This window comes from Rattus norvegicus, chromosome 1 (genome assembly GCF_036323735.1).
Source record: "Rattus norvegicus strain BN/NHsdMcwi chromosome 1, GRCr8, whole genome shotgun sequence".
NCBI classification, from domain to species: Eukaryota; Metazoa; Chordata; class Mammalia; order Rodentia; family Muridae; genus Rattus; species Rattus norvegicus.
Window position 1 is genome coordinate 235,917,456 of NC_086019.1, and position 23,141 is coordinate 235,940,596.

The following is a 23,141-nucleotide window of genomic DNA, read 5'->3' on the forward strand; positions in this document are numbered from 1 at the left end:
GCAGAAGAAGCAAGAACAAGCCCTCCTTGCTGCTCCCCTGGGCCATGCTGCCTTTCAGGATGTGTTGAGCAAATTTCTGAAACGTGTTGCTGGTTATTGAGGTCAAGGTATTTATGTCTATTTGGATGCATATCTCACAGAGACTTTCTTTCCCTTCATCCTTTCCCCATGCAGCCCACATCGGAGGCTGTTAACTGACAAGTGAATTACAACCCAGGGAGATGTGTGCTATAGTGGTACTGTGCGTGGGATGCTTTAGCATTGCTGGGAGGAACATCTACCCCAGCCTGGGGCATGGGGTTTATTTTATTTGATGCTATAGCCAAGTGGTGAGGGAAAAGATGAGGAGAGACTTGCCTGAGTAGGAGAAACAAGGAATGTAAGGGTCAGAGGTGAAGCATTGTGTGAATGGTTCAGGGAATGAAAAGAAACACTGGGCTTCTGGAGCAGCACGAGGGATAGAATAGTGGAAAAGTGGTCCAAGGCAAGCAGTACTCAGGTTATCAAGAACCTTAGAAACCATGTAAGGAGTTGCTCCTCACCCTAGGGACGAGGAATGACACCGGGGTTGTTAGCATAGCAACCATATGACCTTGATGTTTTTGAAAGATGGTCCTTCCGTGGCTGAAAGAACTGGAGGGTCAGAAGGCAGTTCAAATGGTGTGGGCTGGAGATGATGGTGGTCCAGACCAGAAGAGTAGCAGGAAGGATGGAGAAGAATCAGGTGAGACTATTTAGGCAGTAAATCTTAACAGGGCTTCATGGGTGAGATGTGACTGGGGTGGGGTGCTCTCAAGTTTGGGCATAGATGTTAGCAGCACATACAGGACTAGAAGTAAGAGCCCTGCCAGTGACTCCAGATGAGCTGATGGATACTGTGTTTTCTGCTAACATGTCATGATTACGTCAGGCAATCATGACCGTCCTGGGTGAATTACTGCCAGGTACAATGCTCTCTGCAGCTGCACTGCTTTGGGGACACAGTGACCCCCTCCCCCAACAGTGTAGCTCCCAATCGCATCTTTACTTGCGGTTGTTTGATTGGAAGGTAATTGATTAGACGCAGGTTGAAAAGCAAGGAACGGGGTTGGGGATTTAGCTCAGCGGTAGAGCGCTTGCCTAGGAAGCACAAGGCCCTGGGTTTGGTCCCCAGCTCCGAAAAAAAGAACTAAAAAAAAAAAAAGAAAAGAAAAGAAAAGCAAGGAACGGATGTATCAGCAGTAAGCACTGGAAGGCAGAGGACATAAAGACGGGAAGAAAATGTCCCCAGGAAGGACAAACAGGGGCTGTGGCTCCTGGGTAGTTCTAGCTGAGGAGCTCCCCTGCCCCCCAGTAGTTATTTTTAGTATCTTATTGACTGTAATTAGAGGAATGATTTCTTGAAGAATGTATGAATGATGATTCAGAAGGCCAGAGTTCTATATCAGGTCTATATTAACAAAAAGCTATAGGACACAGAAACCAATACCCACCCCCTTTGGTACAGAAATATATATGACAGGAGGTGTTTTATCTTTACTTCCTTACGTGTATTGGCCAAAAATAAAAATTAAATTATCTAAATTAACTGTTGTGATTTCAAATACATATATTGAAACTATGACTGGAAATCATAAGGATATCACACAAACCAGCTATAATTTTACATTCTACCTATCAAAAACAAAAAAAATAATCAGACTGTTGAGATGGCTCAGTGGTTAAGAGCACTGACTGCTCTTCCTGAGGTCCTGAGTTCAAATCCCAGCAACAACACGGTGGCTCACAACCATCTGTAATGAGATCTGATGCCCTCCTCTGCTGTGTCTGAAGACAGCTAAGGTGTACTTATGTATAATAAATAAATAAATCTTTAAAAAACAAAAAAAGTCAGGTGGTTGTACTATTCTACCAGAGGGACAGTGTCATGTGCCCTCTGTCGTCTTGTAGCAAAGATGTCACAGAAGCAGCATGCTAGACTGTGAGATGCTAACCAGAATGTTAGGGTTTGCACTCGTCAGCATCACCTCTTTGGGCATCCCTGGCAAAACTCAGGTCATATTTAAGTGTCAGTCAGTGTATTCAGTTTTAATTACTTTGAAAATGAACAAAGTGCTAAATGCTCACAGGAAACTGGCATTTGCCAAATATTTAGACATTTGTCTCCAGTTTGGAAGCCACTGATTTAGGGGCTAGAGGCTGACACCTTTCCTTTTCGTCCTGTGTTACTTCTATTTTCCATGTGACTTATCTTCAGAAAATTCACAAACTGCCTTCAATCCTTTTCTGAGGCCTCAAAGCATAAGAGCTCAGAGTTAATGCTCCTCGAAAAACTGCCCTGTGGACAATTGGCTTAAAGCAGCATCCCATCATCATCTGATAGGACACAATCTGTGAACCCCTCTCTTTAAAGTTTTTAATGTGTGGTCTCAAAGTTATAGAGCAAATAAAATTATTCTTGAAATGCATTTTGCTAAGAATGCCATTTAATATCTTGTCTCATTTATGTTCCTGACTGGTTTGGAAAAGTAAGCTGACCAGATGAGCTAGAAAGTCTGTGAAATATTCTAAGATATAACAGTGTTACTAGGAGCACACAGGGTGACCTTGCAAGCCAGGCCAGATGGTAGAGTCTTTCTTAGCTTATATCTCTAAATGCCTGTGTGGAGAGTGCCTTTTACCAGTCCCCACCCACTAGAGACAGGGTTTCCTTATGTAACCCTGGATGTCCTGAAACTCACTCTGTAGACTGGGCTGGCTTCAAACTCATAGATATCCACTTTCCGAGTACCCTGTTACCAGCCCTTCTTACTATGTAGATCAACATGAATTAGAAGGCAGATCAATGGAATAGAGTTGAAGACCCAGAAATGAATCCACACACCTATGGTCACTTCTGGACATATACTCAAAAGATACCCTAACATATAATAAGGACACATGCCCCACTATATTCATCGCAGCCTTATTTATAATAGCCAGAAGCTGGAAAGAACCCAGATGCCCTTCAACAGAGGAATGAATACAGAAAATGTGGTACATCTATACAATGGAGTATTACTCAGCTATTAAAAACATTGACTTCATGAAATTCATAGGCAAATGGATAGAACTAGAAAATGTCATCCTGATGGCTCAGCCTTAAGAGCATGGACTGCTCTTCCAGAGGACCCAGGCTCAGTTCCCAGCAACCACGTGGCAGCTCACAACTGTCTATAATTCTGTGACCATAATGCAGACGAAAGCACATAAAAATAAATTATTAAAAAAAAAGAAAAAGAAAATGTCATCCTGAATGAAGTAATCCAAACACACACACACACACACACACACACACACACACACACACACACACACACACACACACACACCACACATGGTATGCACTCACTGATAAGTAGATATTAGTCCAAAAGCTCGGGTTACCCAATGATATAATCCACAGACCATATGAAGCTCAAGAAGGACAATGACCAAAGTGTAGATGCTTCAGTCCTTCTTAGAAGGGGAAAAACATTAATAGGAGGAAATAAGGAGACAAAATTTGGAGCAGAGACTGAGGCAATGGCCATCCAAAGACTGCCCCACCTGGGGATGCAGCCCATATACATACAACCACCAAACCCAGCCAATATTGCTGATGCTAAGAAGTGCATGCTGACAGGAGCCTGATATAGCTGTCTCCTGAGAGGCTCTGCCACAGCATGACAAATACAGAGACGAATGTTTGCAGCCAGCCATTGAACCGAAACTGGGGGTCCCTTTTGGAGGAGTTAGAGAAAGGATTGAAGGAGCTGAAGGGGTTTGCACGCCCATAAGAACAACAATACCAACCAACCAGAGCTCCCAGAGAATAAACCACCACCCAAAGAGTACAAATGGACAGAGGACTCATGACTCCAGCTGCATATGTAGCAGAGGATGGCCTTGTTGGACACCAATGGGAGGAGAAGCCCTTGGTCCTGCCAAGACTGGACCCCAAGTGTGGGGGAATGTCAGGGCAGGGAGGTGGGAAGGGGTGGGTGGATGGGTGGGGGAACACCCTCAAAGAAGCAGGGGGAGGAGGGATGAGATAGGGGGTTTATGGACTGTGAACTGGGAAATGGGATAACATTTGAAATGTAAATAAAAAATATCCAATAATAAAAAAAAAGAAGTCAGCTCACATTGTGTATAGCCGCTGAGGTCTTAATTACCACACTAGCTCGGATGTACAATCTGTTAAACAGAAGCAGTTCTGTTATCAGGATTGCAGCCAGCACCACCCGGCCTACCTGATAACACATTTCTTCAATACAGAATTTTTACTGAGGCAAAAGCTACATTAGGCTGGCGGCTAATTTCAGGTCCTGCCCTTCCTGAGGATCAAGCTTGGTTCTCAGGACCCACATTTACAGAGCAGGACAGAAATTTTGTGTCAATCCAGGAGAAGGGACGTCATTTTCATCCGTCACTGAATCTGTCTTCTATTGCCTTGCCTAGCTTGTGAGCAAATGTCTACCCGCAGAGCTTAGGAGAGATAATTAGATGATGATGTTAGACCCCGCAAAGCATCTCCAGACCCTAACCATTACTTGTAAGGCACTGCGACCCGGGGAGTATGTAATTAGTTACTATTTGACCCGGCCTCAAGAATGACAGTGAGCATTAGAGGTAAGGCAGGTTGGCCAGAACCTGTTAGCTATTTGATTAGCATACCATTGATAGCTTGGTGACACAGCATACTAACGTGCCACACCTTGTTTCCACGGCAACCTTAAGTGTATGTTTGTTTCCCAGTGTTACTTACCATCCCCCTAGCAAATTCCCTTCTCTTTCACTTTCCTAAATATCTATTGTTAACTGTCCTAGAAACACCCCAAAAGTTCTAAGAGTATCTGCAACGAAAAGATGGATGTTGGCTTCTACACAGCTAATTTTTTTTGGGGGGTTTGGTGTGTGGGCTTTTTTTTTGTTTTTGTGGAAGAACTGAATTATGAATTTCATCTAATTTTCACTAGTTGAGTTCTCCTTAAAGTCAGCGAGTTCCAGCTTGTAGAAAGACCCATCAGAAGAGTACTCCATGTAGGACCAACCTCTTAGTTGATGGGTATTCATGGGAACCTAGACTAATTTGTCAGAGGCTAAGACCTTTGGTATAAGCCTGCTGTCCTACAGCGGCTCTGTTCCCATAGGACAAGAAAGGGAAGCAAAGCTACAGAAGGACACCAGCTGGTTTAACGAATTGTCAAATCTCTGCTTCCCCAGACCTGCTTAATCAGAGGTGGTGTTTGTGTCTTTCCCAAAGGAGACATCGCATCATTGAAATATGTACTCTAGGTTGGCCATGGGTGAGAGACTCACTGGGTTTCAGTGGAATGTAGAGGACCTCACCCAAAACAAACATCGTTACTGGAACTGGCTGGGGAAGGGCGCTCGCAATCTGTTAGGACTGACTTGTCCTCAGGTCTCATTCACTCATTCGGTGAGCCTGTGATGAGAACAAGCACAGGCAGGAAGATTACCCTTCCTTCCCTAAATATGCAAGCTCAGGTGCTGGTGTTAACATGGTGAGTCAGGCCCAAGTGACACATCCTCGTGCAAGAATTCTCAGCTTGAGTCCAGGGGTGCCTCTGGCATCTGAGGTCAGGCTGTGGAGAGTCGTTAAAAGTGGATGGATGTTGTCTTTCTCTTTTCTCCAGATTATTTTTAATTAGCTCACAACATACTGGGTTTTCATAAGCCTCTTTCTTATGCTCTTAGCTTTGGTTAACCTCCTCCTGGTTACCCGTCTACCATCTTTCTGTTCTCCTCTCTGCTTAAACCTTTAGTCTCCAACAGTCCCCACCTCTGCCTCTATGTCGCATGTGGTCAACTGTCTTCCCCACCTCCACAGGCAATCGCTAGTTTCCTGACCACTAAGACACTGTAAGTTGAGCAATGTAAAACGTCAAAGCTAGGATCCAAATATGAGCAAGAACGTCAAGCCCTTGTCTTCCCGGGCCCAAGGGCCTTGCATTACAAGAATATTTCTCAATCCCATTTCTTTTCCTGTGAACTTCATAATTTCACTTTTCTTTTTTCTTTTTTTTTTTTTCTTTTTGGTTCTTTTTTTCGGAGCTGGGGACCGAACCCAGGGCCTTGTGCTTCCTAGGTAAGCGCTCTACCACTGAGCTAAATCCCCAGCCCCTTCACTTTTCTTTACAGCTGAATAAATTTCCCTTGTGCATACTTGATACATACTTAGGCAGAAGCAATTTATTAACTCCTGTAAATAGAGCAGCAAGGAACATGAAAGGAAGTTTAAACAGAGGTACCCTGCATGGGGGCATAATGTTTCTCCCAGAAGCCACAGGTCAGTAAATGAAAATCTAGGTGTGGCTATTGCTCTTGATAGCCTCCCATAGCTAGATGGTAAGACCCTGTTGCTGGACACAGCACACTATGTTTGCAGGACATAGAGAAATCAAAATGGAACTGACCTGGATAATTCTTCTCCGCTGTCTAGCTTTTATAGTACCAGAAAGTGATGTGCAGGCTGCTAGCGGGAGAGGTCATCAATGGACTTACCAGTGGTGAATTCTTCATGCTATATCACCTACCCATCATGCAAGGTGTTATCACTCGTGCAATATTAGCATGGCTTTAGTGGGGGACTTAACCACCTTCTTATTTAATGTGAGGAATTCTACACAGGAGAGAATTCATGTCTGGTACTGTAAGCCTTGTCAAAGACCATGGATGGGGAAGCCATGGATTCTAGTAAGAGTATAGGGGTTGTCTTAGGGTTCTATTGCTGTAATAAAACTCTGTTATGAAAAGCAAGTTAGGGAGAAAATGTTTGCTTTATCCTGTACTTTACAGTCCATCAAGAAGTGTAAATGTTGCTTTTATCTCCTCAGATGGAGGGATGAGATGAGAGCTGTACCCAAACCATGCAAATACAAAGCTTGGGCTGAGCCTAGAGTGCTTGTTTTTCTGTTCTAACTATCCCTGGGCCTAGGCTTGCAAGCTTCTGGCCTCCATACAATCTAATCTTCCAAGCTGACTGGTTCAATCTGGCTTCTCTTGGCTTCTCACTAAATTGCTCTGCTTGGTCTCATACTAACTTCGGCAGTATGTTCTAATCTTCTGGCTCCTTCTCATTCTCTGACTCGTTCTGTCTTCGCCTGTGTCTAGCTTGTTCTCTCTGCAACCTGTCTCTGTGATACCATCCCTGTAAACCTGCCAACCACCACCACCACAACCACCACCACCTGTGTCTAGCACGTTCTCTCTTCCTGTGCTGCTCTTAGGTAGCCTCTCTTTCCTGTGCTGTTCTCATGAGAGCTGGGCGTATCCTGTCTCTCTGACTCACTCTATCAAATCTTTCTCTGATCCATCACTTTGTCTGCCTCACAGCTATATGTCCCTTTCAAACATGGCTGCTTCCTTCTACAAACAATCTTACCTCATTGTTAGAGATTAAAGATGTCACTAAGGATGTGTCTGTATTCTAGCAAGATCATACAGTCATCCAGGGCATGTCTAGATTCTGGCTGGATTATATCTCTGGATGTGTTCCCTTGCCACAGCTGTGCTGTTGGATTAAAGTTCCTCTACAATGAAGGAAATCAGGGAAGAAAGTCAAGGCAGAAACCTAGAGACAAGAACTGAAGCAGAGCACATGGAACAATCCTTCTTACTGGCTTGCTAGTCCAGGCTTGGTCAGTTTCCTTTCTTATGCACTCAAGGACTACCTGATCAGTGATGGCAGTGCCCATAGTGGGCTGGACTCTTCCACACCAATTGTCAGTCAAAAAATACTTCATAGGCTTCCCTATTGCCACTCTCACTTTTGAGGTTCCTTACTCTCAGATGACTCTAGGTTGTGTCAAGTTGATAAAAACCAACCAACACTAGCAGTTCCTTGTTCACCAGACACAGAAACATATCATTATCAAAGTATAAATTTTTCCTTTCTTGTTTGTCACCAGAATGTCAAGTTGATATCACATGGAGGTTTTAGCTACACTGCTTTGCGCTCCCTGCGTGCAGGTCATGCACTTCCAGCCTCCAATTCAGGAACTCTTTATGAATGAAAGACACACACACACACACACACACACACACACACACACACACACACAGACACACACAGACACACACACACAGACACACACACACCCCAGTTAATTTAAAAATGCTTTAGCTACCTCAAAGACTTGGCACTCATAAATCTTCCCCTGCTACCCCAGGCACAGTTGGGGAAGTGACTAGTGGCCACTTACCCAAATTCTTACATGGCTCATTGGCTCTCCCTCATACAGCTCTAAATCTCTTCCATCTCCTGTGAATTGTGCCAATCCTCTATCTCCTTCCCACTGTGTCCTGGTCCGTGCAACTCTAAGGGTTCAGCCCCATCTCCCTTTGCCCAACCATTGGACGTTGGCATCTTTATTAGGGACAAGGACCTTTGGTATCTGGACAGATAGATTCCTGATTGAATCAAAGCATTAGAACCAATCTTCAACAAGTTAATATTAACATCACAATATAAAACCTAGTATAACTTTTTAAGTCCCATGGCCTTTCAAAAAATTTCACACTTTAAAAGTCCAGTGTTCCCTTAAAAGACAAAAGTCTCTCAACTGTGGGCAACTATAAAATAAAAATCAAGTTACATACTTGACTCAAAGAAGGAAGAGCCAGGGCATAGTCATAATCAAAATCAAGGCAAAACCAAACGTCAGTGGTGTAAATAGTTTGACTTCTAAAACCTCATTCATGATCTTCAGGCCTCCAAAGCACCTGGACAGCCCCACTTCCTCAGCTCTGCCAACCATAACACACATAGTTCATTACATAGCTTCAGGCTGGCTGCTGCTGTCCTCAGTGGTCATCTCACGGTCCTGGCATCCAATATGCTAGGGTTTCCAGGCTGCACCTTAACCAGTGGCCTCCTGGTCCCACACTCTGAAAAACCTCAACCTTTTCCATGGTCCCTTCAATCCTGTTGCTTCCAATTGACTGTGCACCTTCACCAATGGCCTCTCCTGATCTCTCACAATGCCAAGCCGTAACTGTTCTCCATGACTCCTTCACGCCTTCAAAACCAGTACTGTGTGGGAGACTCCAGGCTGTCACATGAGATGCATCCTGACCCCACCTGTGGGCTGTAGCTTCCAGGTGATGGCCTTGAAGAAATACTCCTCGGAGATTTCAGAGATACACGTCTCTTGATTACAGATGATATCTTGGCCCCAGATGACTATCATTAACTGTCCCCGTGAAGTGAAGATTCCACTTCACTGATGCGGGTCTCCTGTTAATCACAGCTGATTATTCACCCCCAGTTGACCAGAACCATAGATTCTTAGTATAGAAAGGCATGTAAATAACCCTGATAGTCTTAAATTCCCTCTGAAACTTCATAAGCTAAGTCTCCATTGTTATATTGCTCTCAGCATTCTCGTCTTCCAAGTTCCCTAAAGAGCTCATTAATGTCTGATTACTCAAAAGATTTTCCAGCTTTAAGTTCTGAACTTTTTTCACAGCCTTCCCCAAAACAAACAGTTTTTGTGTCACATCAATTCCCTATGAACCTGGTACCAATTACTGCCCTTAGTTGCTTTTTGTTACTATGATAAAAACAAGACAAAACAAACAAACAAACAAACAAACAAACAAACAAACAAACTTCCCAACAGTAACAACAATGAAAACCTGACCCCCCCTCCCCCCGAAAAAAACATGGGAGAAATGGGTTTATTTAATCTTACAGATTACAGTCCATCATCTAAGGAAGTCATAGTAGGAACTGAAACAGAGATCATGGAGAAACACTACTAACTGGCTTGCTCAGTTTATCGTCTTATGCACTCTAGGACTACCTGACCTGGGATGGCAATGCCCACAGTGGCTGGGTCCTTTCACATCAACCATCAACTCTAGGTTGAATGTTTTGTTTTGTAACAAGGTCTCTCTAGGCAGCCCTGGCTCTCCTGCAACTTCCTAGGTAGAGACTGGCTTCAAACTCATAGAGATCTGCCTGCTTCTGCCTCTTAAGTTTAAAGCCATGGGTCATCACATGTAACAGTCACAAATCTGGTTTTTTGCTATTCCAATTTAGAATATTTCATATTATAAACCATGTCAGGCTGGAGAGATAGCTCAGCGGTTAAGAACCCCGATTGCCCTTCCAGAGGTCCTGAGTTCAATTCCCAGCAACCACATGGTGGCTTGCAACCATCTGTAATGAGATCTGATGCCCTCTTTTGGTGTGTCGGAAGACAGCGACAGTGTACTTATAAATAATAAATAATAAATCTTAAAAAAAAGTAAACCATGTCAATATATTTAATATTTTTATAGGGTTTTTTGTTTTTATTCTCAGGCATGAATGTTATATGCACTGTTCTTACAAAAAGAGTATCCTGAGTTTGTTTGTGCAACCCTCTTACCAGTGAGTATAGGTTTTCTTCTTATTCATTAATAATCTTTCAATTTGAATGCCTCTCTAGTAATCCTTATAGAACAGATCTTGTGAAAATATATTCTCTCTGCTTTTATTAGTCTGACTGGGAATGACCATCACGCCTTCATCTCTGAATGATAGTTTTGCTGGGTATAGCACTCTTGTTAGAAGTGATTTTATAGTTCGTTCAATACTTTGTAATCTTATACCACTCTCTCCTGGCCCGTAAGGTTTCAGTTGGACAGTCGAAACACTTGTAAATTCTCCAGAGTTCTTCTGCACTGGTTACTAGCAGCCATTTTCAAACTCCTTATTAGGGAAGGTAGTATTTCTGAGAGTTCTTGGTGCTTGTGGCTTTTGATATTGCTTGAATGTTGAGGATTTGATATTCATTCTTCTCCTCTTAATCTTTTTTGTTTTGTTCCTGCCTTTCCAGAAATTCTAAGCAGCCTCTTCATTTTTTTTTAATCTATAGTTACACTGTCTCAGCATTGGCTGTTACCCAGGTCCACAGTTGCTGGAATCCTGCTGCTGGAATGTGTCACTATTTGATGTCACAATTTCAATACTGGAAGGCAATCCAAGACCAGGTCTTTCCCAAACTATACCTTTGGAGTATTACTCAAAGCAAACAAGAAAGAACATAGAAGTGGTCTAGTACCAAAAGTCTGTCTCAGGACCAGGGTAGGTCTGCATGTTCCTACCATTAAAAACAAAGGAATTCTGCCCAAACCTAAGCAGTTACTGTGGATATAGCAGCTCCGGAACTTTATGTCATCCTGGCAGATGCTAATACTACCAAGATATGCTATACCCTAAGCCAATAGCTTGTCAAAACCAATAGGTAAAAATGTGAGTCTTTGCTAATAGGAAGCAGGCCTTTGCCTAATGCCCAGAAAGATCTGGAACACTACCTATATGGACTGGGCTGGTGACAGATAACCTATTTAAGGTTAGTGCACGGCTGGTGAAGACAGTCCGTTACTAAGGGGCTGATTAAGCTGGGTAAATTTGAGTCTCACAGCCTTGGAGTCCTGTATCATCGTAAGAGAGGGACAGGTTTGCTTCTGACACACTCAAAGCTAGACAGAATGTAGGCTAAACCTTGAGTTTGTCACACCAGCATACAGATCTTTAGATACAGCAGAGTTTGTTTGGAGATCTTGTCTATGGTCTGGCAAATATACTGAACCTCCAAGTTATACTGGTCTGGCACTGGGCTCCAAGTCAAAAGCCTACACTGGGTACCGTGCCTTTCTCTGAAGGCAAAATCCTGCAACTGGGTAGAAGTGTGGTGGAAGCTATTGGCCATCTGGTCTAATTTAGCTTCTGTGGCTACAGCTGCTCAGCACACAGACATTGGCCTGGCAGTAGCATGGGGCTTTGCCTAGCATGGAGTTTCACTGTAGTTCACCGAACACATCACTTTAAGATGAGATCTAAACTTAACTTTTCCTCCTCCTTCAAGCAGAACAAAGTGCTGTACTGATAGTTGGAGAAGGGATGCTGGGCAAGTCTTGCCTTCTCCCACAGCCATTTCCTTTTGCCTTACTGAAAGCAGCCACCATTGTCACTCTCACAGGTTCCTTGGTCCTGTGAAGCTGATTTAGCACCGGCATAGCTGTCATGTTTAATTGGATATACCTGCAACAAGGCAGGGCTGGTCAGGGGTGGGGTGGGGTGGAATCGTGACTGCCATCTTACTCTACCTCACCAGATTACAGCTACTACACCGATGAGGCAACTAGACTCCAGAGAGGATTTGGAGACTTGAATATGTAAGAAGTGTTAGAAAATGATTCCAAGAAATTCAGTCCAGAAAAAGAGCTTGAAAGGCTTATGCTAAGTACCTGGCTTCTGATTACTTTTAACTTCATAAATTGACTTACAAATGAAATATTTCCATTTGACAAAGAGATACAATAAAGAGACCAAAATGGAGGCTGTTACCCATCCTGCCAATAAATCTTAACATTTTGTTACATTTCCTTTAGCTACATAATATTTGGGGAAGAATACAGCTATAGATAACACATGGTGTCAATGACGTGCAATGAAAGGGCCAGGTAACAAACAGGCTGCATTCTGTGTGTCCCAGAGAAGCCTGCCTGCTCAGAAATAGTTTTCTAAGGAGGGCAGCAAGAGGTTAAGGAATTGTGTGCTGGTGGCAATGTGATTTGGTTTTCACCCCTTCCCCCAGCCCCTGCCTACTTCAGAAAAAGCTTTTCTTGAATCTGGTGTTTATTATTCTTTTGCATGTTTTGCATAATCCTACTACATATGTAGATTTTCATTAAATATAACATTGTTTTTAAGAATGACTACATACTGTCAGAATGTATCTAAAGTCAAATGGCCTTTCTCTGAGACTTATCGTCTCCTAGATGTCCTTAGCCCTTTGTCCCTCTGTGCTGTGCTCTGAGTACATTTCACCAGTACTGTCCAGTTCATTAGTTAGCCTTGCAAGGGTGAAATTTCACTTTTCAAGGACTATTTTTTTCCTGTTTCCAAGCTTTCTTATTCATTACTTTTCATTTTAGATTTTGTTATTTCTGCTTTACAGTTCTTTATGATAGATGTATGCCTTTCTTTTTTCTCCTTGAATACCTTAAGTATATACAACATAAAGACTCTGATAGACTGAAATAACACAATTCATTAAGAGCAGGGGTCAAGGCAAAGTAATAATAATTCACGCTGCCATCCTCTTACAAACCCTTTGGCTCATGGAGCCCTCCTTACAAAAAATGATTTTGGCCTGGTGGTCTGTTACTTGGTTACTCGTTGCTTGTAATTAGCATACTCTTCATAGCTAAAGCAAACAAGTTATTTGTATCTATGTGGTTTTTGTTTTCCCTGAGTATCTTATATATAAAAAATAGTAACATATCATAAGACTTCTAAGGGTTCTATGGTGGCCATATCATCTTTATGTTCATCATTACAACACATCAAGAATTGATCTCATTTCTGATCAATTTATGTCTCAACATTAGATTCACTTATGAGTTTGTAGTTCCTAATTTGGAGGCTTGTTTTTAATTGGGTGGGTTTTGTTTTCCTCCTTTGTCTTTCTTTGTTTTCCTTTATTCTGGGAGTTTTGTAGTTGCGCCTACATCTTTTCCTACCCTGGTCTAGAACACAGCCCATTGTACTTCAAAAGGCCATAGGGTGGTGTTTGGAACAGAGCCACACTCTAATGCCTGGCCTTTATAAACACATGTGTCCAGTCCTTCGATTTCTGTGGAAGATTACTGTGATTGGTGTTAGCTTCCTCATGCTTTCTGACCCAGAACCACTTAGGCCTGTAAAGGCAACCCCTCTTATGAGCTCATTTCTAAAGTCCAAAGAAGTTCATTTTTTTTTCCCCAGTTCAGTCTCATTTTAAGGTGAAAGTGAAGAACATTCCTAAAATGTTACCATGTTTCCTACAAGACTGGGATTGCAGGTGTTTCATGTTGTGTTTCAAGTTAGTACTTTTTCTTCTCTGTGTTTTATGCCTCGTACCTAAATCTTACAGCAGGAGCGTGTCAAAGTATTAAATTACTTTTTACAACTTGACTAGAAGTTGTTCCTCTCTCTTAAACGAATATTCATACTCATAATATGTTAGTCATTAACTCACAGAAAGAAAACAACAAAATCAACAAAGGCTTAGCGTTTTAAGTCCAAAGGAAAGGATTGTGGGAAATGGGTGCCATCCAATTAAAACAAGTATTAAGAGGGAGGCAATGATAGAGAAGCAAACAGCCAGGTCTGAAATAGGAACGAGGCAGGATTACAAGAATAAAGAACATACTGTCGGAGAATTGGTGGGGTGTCTCCGGCTAGTTCCAGAAGTGGTGGTGGGGCCAGGAAAGGAGATAATGTGCTTATATGTCAAGTGATTACTAAGAAAGCAGCTTTGTCCCAAGCTCTGGCTTGAGCAGAACTGAGAAAGGCCATTGCTTTTTCCAAAGCCAAGACATTGTTATACTAGTCTGATCCCAGGGCTTGGCTCAAAGAAACCAAAATTGTTACTGTCTCCCATTTGTACTAAGTTCAGGATGGGGGTCCCTGTACTTTGTAGTCCTTGAAGAGGTTCCCTTCTCCAAGCCTCTGTAAGGTACAGGCAAAGACACTTGATCCCTGGAGATTGTGGATGTGAGTGAGTTACCCAGAGAACCAGCCCTGGAAAAGAAGGAAGGAGCCAGGACAGTCAAAAGAAGAGACACATCTTGATCTGATGTCATCACTATATTGACGACAGGGGTGAACGGTGTTAGCTCAGATTTTTTTTTTCAATTTACTATGTCCCTCCACCAACCTGCATCAGACAGAGGCTCTTCCGAAAAATGATAGGTGCCACTGACTTAATTCACAAAAGCACTAGAACTACTATGCTTATCAGACAGAGTAATAAAGATAGCTAAGTAACATCTGCGATAGGTGAGTAACCACAGGCTAGGCTTGTTTTACCCTCACTTTTCCATCTGATTTCTTAGCACTGTGATCTCAGTTACAAGTCAGTTCATACCTTCCTTGAACAAACAGGAAAAATAAGCTCTGAGATCTGGCCTGCCAGTCTCATACAATTCGTTAAAGTCAAACTCCTATAATTCCAGTGGATAACCACCCCCACTCCACCCCATTAAAGTCACCGTTCTATGAAGCCAGGCCCTTAGGAAAATGATTACATCATAAATACTGTAGATTATGAGTGAGTGTCTTCATAAAAGTGTCCAATGGAACTTCCCTGCCTCTCTTCCAGCCTACGAAGATAGAGCTAGAGGTGTGGTCAACAAAGCAGAGAGCAGACACCAAATCTGCTAGTACCTTGACCCTAAAATTCTTATCCTCCAGAACCGAGAAGGGGATTTTTGTTGTTTACAAATTATTCATTCTTAGTTTCTTATGAGCCCAAGCAGACTAAGACAAAAAAAGAAATATTCAAATTCTTTATTGTGCTATCAAAGATGCTTCATGATTCTGATCTGCCCTCCCTCTCATCTCACCTCTTCCCTCTCCTGGCCTTTGCCTTAAGGTCTAACTGCACCCAACACAGCCACGCCCACTCATTCAAATCTGACATCCTTGCTTCTTGCTTGCAACATAGCTTACACCCACAATGAACCTCTAGGCTATAACTTCTATGCCTTTGTAAAGATTTGATTACTTTTTGTATGTGTGTAGGAGAGAGAAAACAGACATATGTGCCACAGATTATGTGTGTAGAGTTCAGGGAACTTTTAGGGACAGGGACAGGGAGACAGGGAGGACAGGGAGGACAGGGAGGACAGGGAGGACAGGGAGGACAGGGAGGACAGGGAGGACAGGGAGGACAGGGAGACAGGAACAGGAACAGGAACAGGATAGGACAGGATAGGATGCTTTCCTTCTATCATGTGGGTCTCAGAGATCAAACTCAGGTCATCAGGCATGGTGGCGAGCACCTTTACTCACTCAGCCATCCCACCATCCTTTATATTTCTTTTAAGATGGTTTGGATCTTGTTTCTGCCAGGAAGTAGTCGCTGAGCAACCCCAATACAGCAGCACCAGCCAGATGTACCTTCGTCGTCTCCCCACACTCTCTTACACATCCTGTTTCGTTTACCTCGTAGGACTGAGAGTCCTACTCTGATGTCTGTTCCAACCAGAGCCTTTACCCTCATTATCCTTTCTGAACCTCATTCTTAGAGATCTATATTTTACTCTAAACACTGCTGTTCAAAGAAAGAGATGGAGTTTTCTATGTAGCAGGTGACTTGACAGAGAGCGTTCTTCTGCAGGAGACCAATACATTTTTCTATTGGCCAGACATCTTAGAAAGCAGCAAGCCTGTTCGAGCTCAGCCCTCTGTCAGCACTGAGGCTGGCCTGATTCATGTTCTTCCTTCCTAGCTCCCTCTGGTATTATTTTTCACAGTTCACTTCTTCTGTGTCCTGCCCAATGGAGCCAAGATTTCCCAATCACTAGTCACTGAAGTCAACTCCATGGAGCGCTCCCATGAGCCCTTGTCTCCTGTACCAACCTAACTCTGGTTGTCTCATAAGACAACCTCCTCTGCTGCAGATCTGAACTCCCTGATAACTTTACATGCACATTGGGCTAGGATAATTTCCATCCAGTGTTTCCTTGAGACTGAAGAGCCCAATAGAGTCACCCAAATTGAGCCAGTCAGCCTAGACACAGAGATAGCCAGATTCCATTCCCAAGTCTATAAACATAGAAGGTGATCAGTACCATTGCCTTCCGATGAGAGAAGGGGCTGTTTGCCAAACCTGAGCAAGCCATAGAAGTGACCTGTGGGCTGTCAGGTCTTTAAAGTTCTCTTCCTTTTTGTTCCTGGACAATGTCACTACAACCACTGTGCAATATTTCCCATGTGTTTAGGATGAACAGTGGTGTATACTTCTGCTTTGAACGAAATGTGGCCCTATAACTTGCTTTGGAAAACAACAATTATGAATCAAAGTGGCTTGGAGCACTCTGGAAAGAAACTTTAATTGTGGTGTGAACATCATCACGTCTTTTTTACTTCCAAAATGAACAGTGCCAGAGCCACGTTGACTTGGGGTCTGCAATGAAAATTGTAAGGAGAGGACCTTGGGGTGGATTAAGTTGGAGCAGGGACTCCCCAGCAGATGAGGACCGCTCTTCCCTCTCTCTCCTGTTCTTACTGGGATATGTAACCCAGGGCTTCCTACTCTTCAGAGGCCAGTGTAACCAACCACAAGGACCTCCAATCCCTTGCCGTAGCCAAATTAAATAGTTTCACTGTGGCTGCTGATGACAATGACAGCCCCTGGCATCCAGTGTAGAAGAGCGAAAGTCATCACTGTTAAAGCTGCAAGCTTGTATAGCTCAGGATGCCATTTAAGAAAGCTGGACAGGATGTGAGGGCGATCTGGCTGCGACATCTGTCACCCCATTGATCGCCAGGGTTGATTCGGCTGATCTGGCTGGCTAGGCGGGTGTCCCCTTCCTCCCTCACCGCTCCATGTGCGTCCCTCCCGAAGCTGCGCGCTCGGTCGAAGAGGACGACCTTCCCCGAATAGAGGAGGACCGGTCTTCGGTCAAGGGTATACGAGTAGCTGCGCTCCCCTGCTAGAACCTCCAAACAAGCTCTCAAGAAAGCTGGACAATCCTGGCTTCACCACCTTCCTATCATCATATTTGTCAGCTTTCTGCAGATGGCAAGTCAGATCTACTGCCGTGAGGGGTAGTAATACGAAAGATCACACCAATGAGCTTCCTGTTCGGCTCTGGGATGACTTTGCCCACAGCCTTGGAAGCACCAGTGGATTCAGAGATGATGCTCTAGGTAGTCCCATGGCCATTCCTCCACAGTTTCTTAGAAGTGTGGCCTATTTGCAGTCCTCTGGGTGATGGCAGGGACATAGACCCTGCTTGTGAGTCCCTCCATGATGCCAAACTTGTTATGGATGATGTTGGCCAGGGGCCTAAGCAGTAGGTGGTGCAGGAGGATTGCTAACAATCTTGCATGAGTAGTCATATGTCTCATGGTTCACACCCATTACAAACATGGGGGCATCGGCAGAAGATGCAGAGATGGTGACTTAAAGCATACTCAGTAGCAGCAGCTCCCCATTTGATGTTGACGAGATCGCTCTCCTGCAAGATTGCGGTTGCTTTCCTGCTAGTGACAAATTTCCTGTTTCTCCATGTGGCAGACATTTCTATGAGTAGAATCATACTGAAACATGCATGACGTGTACCCGAAGTCAATGAATGGATCCTTGATGAGAACAGTACCCACTTTGCCCAAGTTGAAGACATCCCTAGTGACTAGGCACCCAATACCACCCAATCTGTTCACTCTGAACTTGACCTTCATGTCTCAGAGGTGCGGCTGGCACTGCAGCTATCTCTGAAATAGGGAAGAGCCAATAGCCACCTTTTTATTGTTGTCCGTGTGTGCACATGCATGCACATGTGTGCACACATGCCCACATATGTATAGGCATGCTTGTGCTACTGCCTGTGTGTGGAAGTCAGGACACATAGCTTTAAGGAGTCAGTTCTTGTCTTCTACCTTGTTTGGGCAAAACCTTCTTTTTCTGATGTTCTAATTCTTCGTGTTAGCTGCTCTATCAGCTTCTCCGCAGTTCTGTCTCCATTTCTGTCTCTCCATCCTCTCCACAGGAGTGCTGTACTTGTAGATGTGTGTCACTGCCTTCAGCTTTTCCATATGGGCTCCAGGGATTGAACATTGTAGAAATCCTGCAACAAATAAAATTACAGATTCACCACGAAACGAGTCTTCCATCACACCGAGAGTTCAGTTTCTTGATCTCTGAGTTGATGGGGGGAGTTGATGGGTTTGCCCTTGGTACCCACAATGCCCTGTGCCTAAAATTCTGAAAGTTGAATACAATCAGCCCTAACCTGTGGTGGGAAAATGGGGCTTGCCATTGTTAAGTGATTATGTGAGGAAACTGGAGTATAAACAGACATTTTGCCCAGTCTCTCTCTTTGCTTAATACCTCACCTGCCTCTGTGCACTGACCCGAACCTATTGTACATACCAGAAGGATTAATGAAGTTTTGATAGAACTTCATTAACTGTTAGATAGAAGCCATACTCAACAGAAACCTTTTAGCTGTTAAATCCAGATAAGACTCTGAGCTACTGATGGTAAAGCCCAGGAGTCTAAAGACAAATGCAACTTTGTTTCTCCTCTCAAAAAGATTACCAAGTAGACAGAGGTTAAAACTGAAAGAAATGTGTGCCAACAGGTTTAAACAGAATATCAAGGCACTTAAATGGCTAAAGAAGAACTCTGCTAGCATTTGAGATGGGTCAGATATTACAGAAATAAGGAAGTAGATAGAAGGAGTAGATGGCCAGATCCCCAGAACTCAAAGCATAGACTGTTCTGGATAAATAGAGGTCAATGGGCTGCTAGAGGGAGGTGATAAAGAAGATAAAGATGATAGGTGGAGGCAGGAATCAAGTTCATATCTCTGAATAATGAAAAAGGACAGGATCCATCGTGCGCTGTGTGGCGATTGCATCAGCAGAATCCTGAAGGTTAGGTTGGAGAGGGTGACGGATACAAATAACAAGGAAGCCAATGGAAGGATGGTTCTTGTAACAATGTTGTATGAATTTAGGATTTCTCTATTGTGGAGACAAATAGCCCCTCTGTCTAACATATCAGAAAGAAATTAATTAGGAGGACACAGGATGCTCGGGTCCAGACTCACTAAGCTATGCCGGAGCAAGTCAAATCTCTAATTTCATAGCTCAAAGCCACTATGTAAGTTTTTCATCCTTTAATGTCAGAGATTTATAACAGCTATCTTTCCTTTGGTTTCTTGGGGATCAAGGAGTCAGAGAGTTCATATGCACTTTTAAGTTCCAAGCTATCTTCATTTATAGTTTGGTCCTGAAACTATAGCTTTACTCAGTCTTAGGATGCTGGGAAAGACAGAAAAGGATAGCACCTCCTGGTAAATATAACTGCTTCTTCCATTGCCAAGGGCACAAAGGGAATACTGAGCTACCCAGCCACATGATAGAGTGAGGCATAGCAAGAAATTGTTCTAAAGCACGGAAATGTAAGATGAAACTCTCGTGCAAGGATTTATACTCAAAAGAGAAACATCCTGGGGACTCATTATCTTCATTTCAGAATTATAGAAGGCTCAGATACAAGTAATCATGATTATAAAGTAAATACGAGTAAGAATAAAGTTTAGCTTGATACCAGCTAAACATACACGAAGGTGCCAAACCTTCAAAATCATAATTTGTGTGGTCATTTGAAAGGCAAAGCTAACAGGAGACCTGTGGCATTGTGGCTGTAGATAATTACAACATATTGTAGCCCTAAATAGTGCTAAGAGTGTAGATATTTTTTTGAAAAAAAAAATGGTACCTGGGAGGAAATACATTCGTTAGGTGTAACCATTCCATGATGTAGACATACTTTAAACTATAATGTACATGACAAATACATACAACTTTATCAGTTAATTTAAGTTATATCTGAAAAGTATCAAAGAAAGAAAAAGTGGCATAATTATGTCCCAAGACTCATTAGATATTCTCTTGCAGTACCATAAGACAGGGCATCTCCAACTCCAGGCACACTGGCCCTCTTGTTCTTAAATAGTCCCAATGCTGTGTAGGTAGGGATAGAATTCCCTCAGGATTTTCTTCAAATGGATCTCATTTGTACCAAAGAATTAATAATAAGCCTCCTTAAGAATGTAACATGCAGCCTGTGAGTAATTGGACTCATTTGAGCCTGTGGATCCTTAAGGTCTCTTTTTATTTAAAAACACGTTGGATGTGATACTTTGTCAGAAGCAGAATGAGGCAGTAAGGACAAATCCCCACGGTGTGGAGGTATCAGAAGAAGAAGAAGAAGAAAATCGCAGGAGGCTTTTCATTTGCCCTGTTCCTCTCCCTCCTTGGCAATAATTTTTATTATGCTTTAGAGCCTCGTTCAGCTGTGCTTTTGAGCTCCTCCTGGGCTATATTTTCCTGCTATGTTTTGAAAAACACTAAGGGTGAGCTTTCTAGCACTTCGGAGAGATAAGCTCGGAGGGAAGCCATATTGTTCTTGCACTAGGCAGGACATCCAGCTCTACTTGTTTTCGTACACATGTCTGCAGCTTCCTCATGGAGCACAAAGCAGTGTTGGAGAAGGGCCATGCGTGTGTGGGCTGCCATCTTGGAAATATGCTAGGAACCTTTATGCTTCTCATGGTAACTCATTGCCCTCCTAATTGAAGTCAGAGCAAGCAGAGTACACTGGCCATGTTCTCTTATTAATCTAACCTGACACCAGTCCTGTAAAACTTTTGTTTCCTACCTTAAAACTGAAGATTAAATTGAAGGCCCAACATCGGGAAGATCATGCCTCACCTCACGAAAACTGCTGCCTTTCCACACACAGTTCTGAGAATGGCTTCATTCTCTCCAAGAATGGTCTTCCTTCTCCACCCACATGGATCTACTTGGCAATACCCATGTTCTCACATGGCCTTTGGAGATCCTACACTGATGTTGGGTCTGTCTCTAACTCATCATGTGACCCTTTCCCAAGACCATAATTGTTTCATCCACAGACGAATACTTGGTCTGGACCAGGTTAACCAGGTTCTGTCTTGGGAGTTTTAAAAGTGGACCTAGGGGCTAGAGAAATGGCACAGAGGTTAATATCATTGGCTGCTTTTGGGAGCTTGGTTCTATCTCTAGCCCACATGGCAACATGCAACCATGGTACTACATGATACTACAAGCTCATGGTGTATTCATGCCAGCAAAACATTCACACACACAAAAATAATACAATTTTAAAACTAATAATAACTAATTTTGGGGGTTGGGGATTTAGCTCAGTGGTAGAGCGCTTGCCTAGCAAGCGCAAGGCCCTGGGTTCGGTCCCCAGCTCCGAAAAAAAGAAAAAGAAAAAAAAAACTAATTTTTAAAAAACAGAACTGAGAATTCAGTAGTTCCCCATCATTGTGTGGTGTTCTCTGTCATTCCACTGGCTTCTGTTTGAGTTACCTGTGGCCTGATGGTCATCCCCAGTGCTAACCTTCAAACTTGATTTCCGACATCTGGTCACTTCCTGTTTCTGGTTTCCTGTTCTCCCTTCTCTTGGATCTATTGTTCACTAGCTGTTCCTTTTCATGCTCAGTTGCAACTTTGTCCCCAAGTGTCTAACTCCAAGTATGGAGAGCTTGAGAACTCAGGCTTCCAACCTTTTGTGTGTTCTCTCTCTCTCTCTCTCTCTCTCTCTCTCTCTCTCTCTCTCTCTCTCTCTCTCTGATTCTGTTTCCTTTCACACCTCTATACTAAGGACTTGCGCATGTAATATCAACTGCCTTCAAAACAGTCAATATCCGCTTGCTCCCAACCAACTTTCCCACCTAGCCCAGGCCTCGTCATCTCTTGGGATGAGTATTGAAATAATTCTCTAAGTAAATTTTTTCAGCCTTTATTCACGCTCTCTTGTGATGATTAATGATGATTGCTACGGTGGTTAGTTTTTGTCAACTCGATACTAACTGGGATCATCTGGGAGGACAGAACTTTAACTGAGAAAATTCCTTCCTCAGACTGGCCTATAGGCAAGTCCATGGGGGCAGTTTCTTAATTAATGATTGATGAGGGAGGACTAAGCTCACTAAGTCACCTCTGGGCAGGTGGCCCTGTGTTATATGAGGACGTGCCATATGAGGACCAGCAGTCTGAACAAGCCATGGGAAGCAAGCCAATAAGCAACGATCCTCTATGTTCTCTGCTTCAGTTCTTGCCTCCAGATTCCTGCCCTGAGTTTCTGTTTGACTCTACTATGTGATAGACCTATAAGCCAACTAAATCCTTTTCTTCCCAAGTTGCTTTTAGTCAATTATTTTTAAAATCACAGCAATAAAAAGCAAGTTAGAACAATTGCTAGGGGAGTCGGGACATGTTCCCTGTAGTGTGGATGGGAAATCTAGCTCTTCAGTTGAGAGACAGAGATACGTTTGCACAGGTTTGGAAGGGGGAAATCAGCATCTGTCACCTGGATTGCCCATTTCTCTTCTCTCACACACCATCCTACTAAGGTAGGAAACAGAGAAGACAAACACATTTGGACTCAGACAAACATCCTTACATTTGTGTTTCAGCTCTCTGTAACCTTGGGGGTGGGGAGGCTCGAACATATCCTTTGGAGGAAGATTTATTTTACTCGCCTACAAAATTAGTAGTTTTCACCTAC

General features: G+C 43.2%; 1 long non-coding RNA gene across 1 annotated transcript in view; it reads right to left on the reverse strand.

Moving 5' to 3' along the window:
• Positions 1-10,278: 10,278 nt before the first annotated feature.
• The window catches only part of LOC102546345 (uncharacterized), a 35,368-nt gene continuing 22,505 nt past the window's right edge, over positions 10,279-23,141 (reverse strand). Inside the window, exon 5 of the long non-coding RNA XR_001836129.3 lies at positions 10,279-18,639. This is a non-coding gene — a long non-coding RNA (uncharacterized LOC102546345). The remainder of the gene's footprint in view (positions 18,640-23,141) is intronic.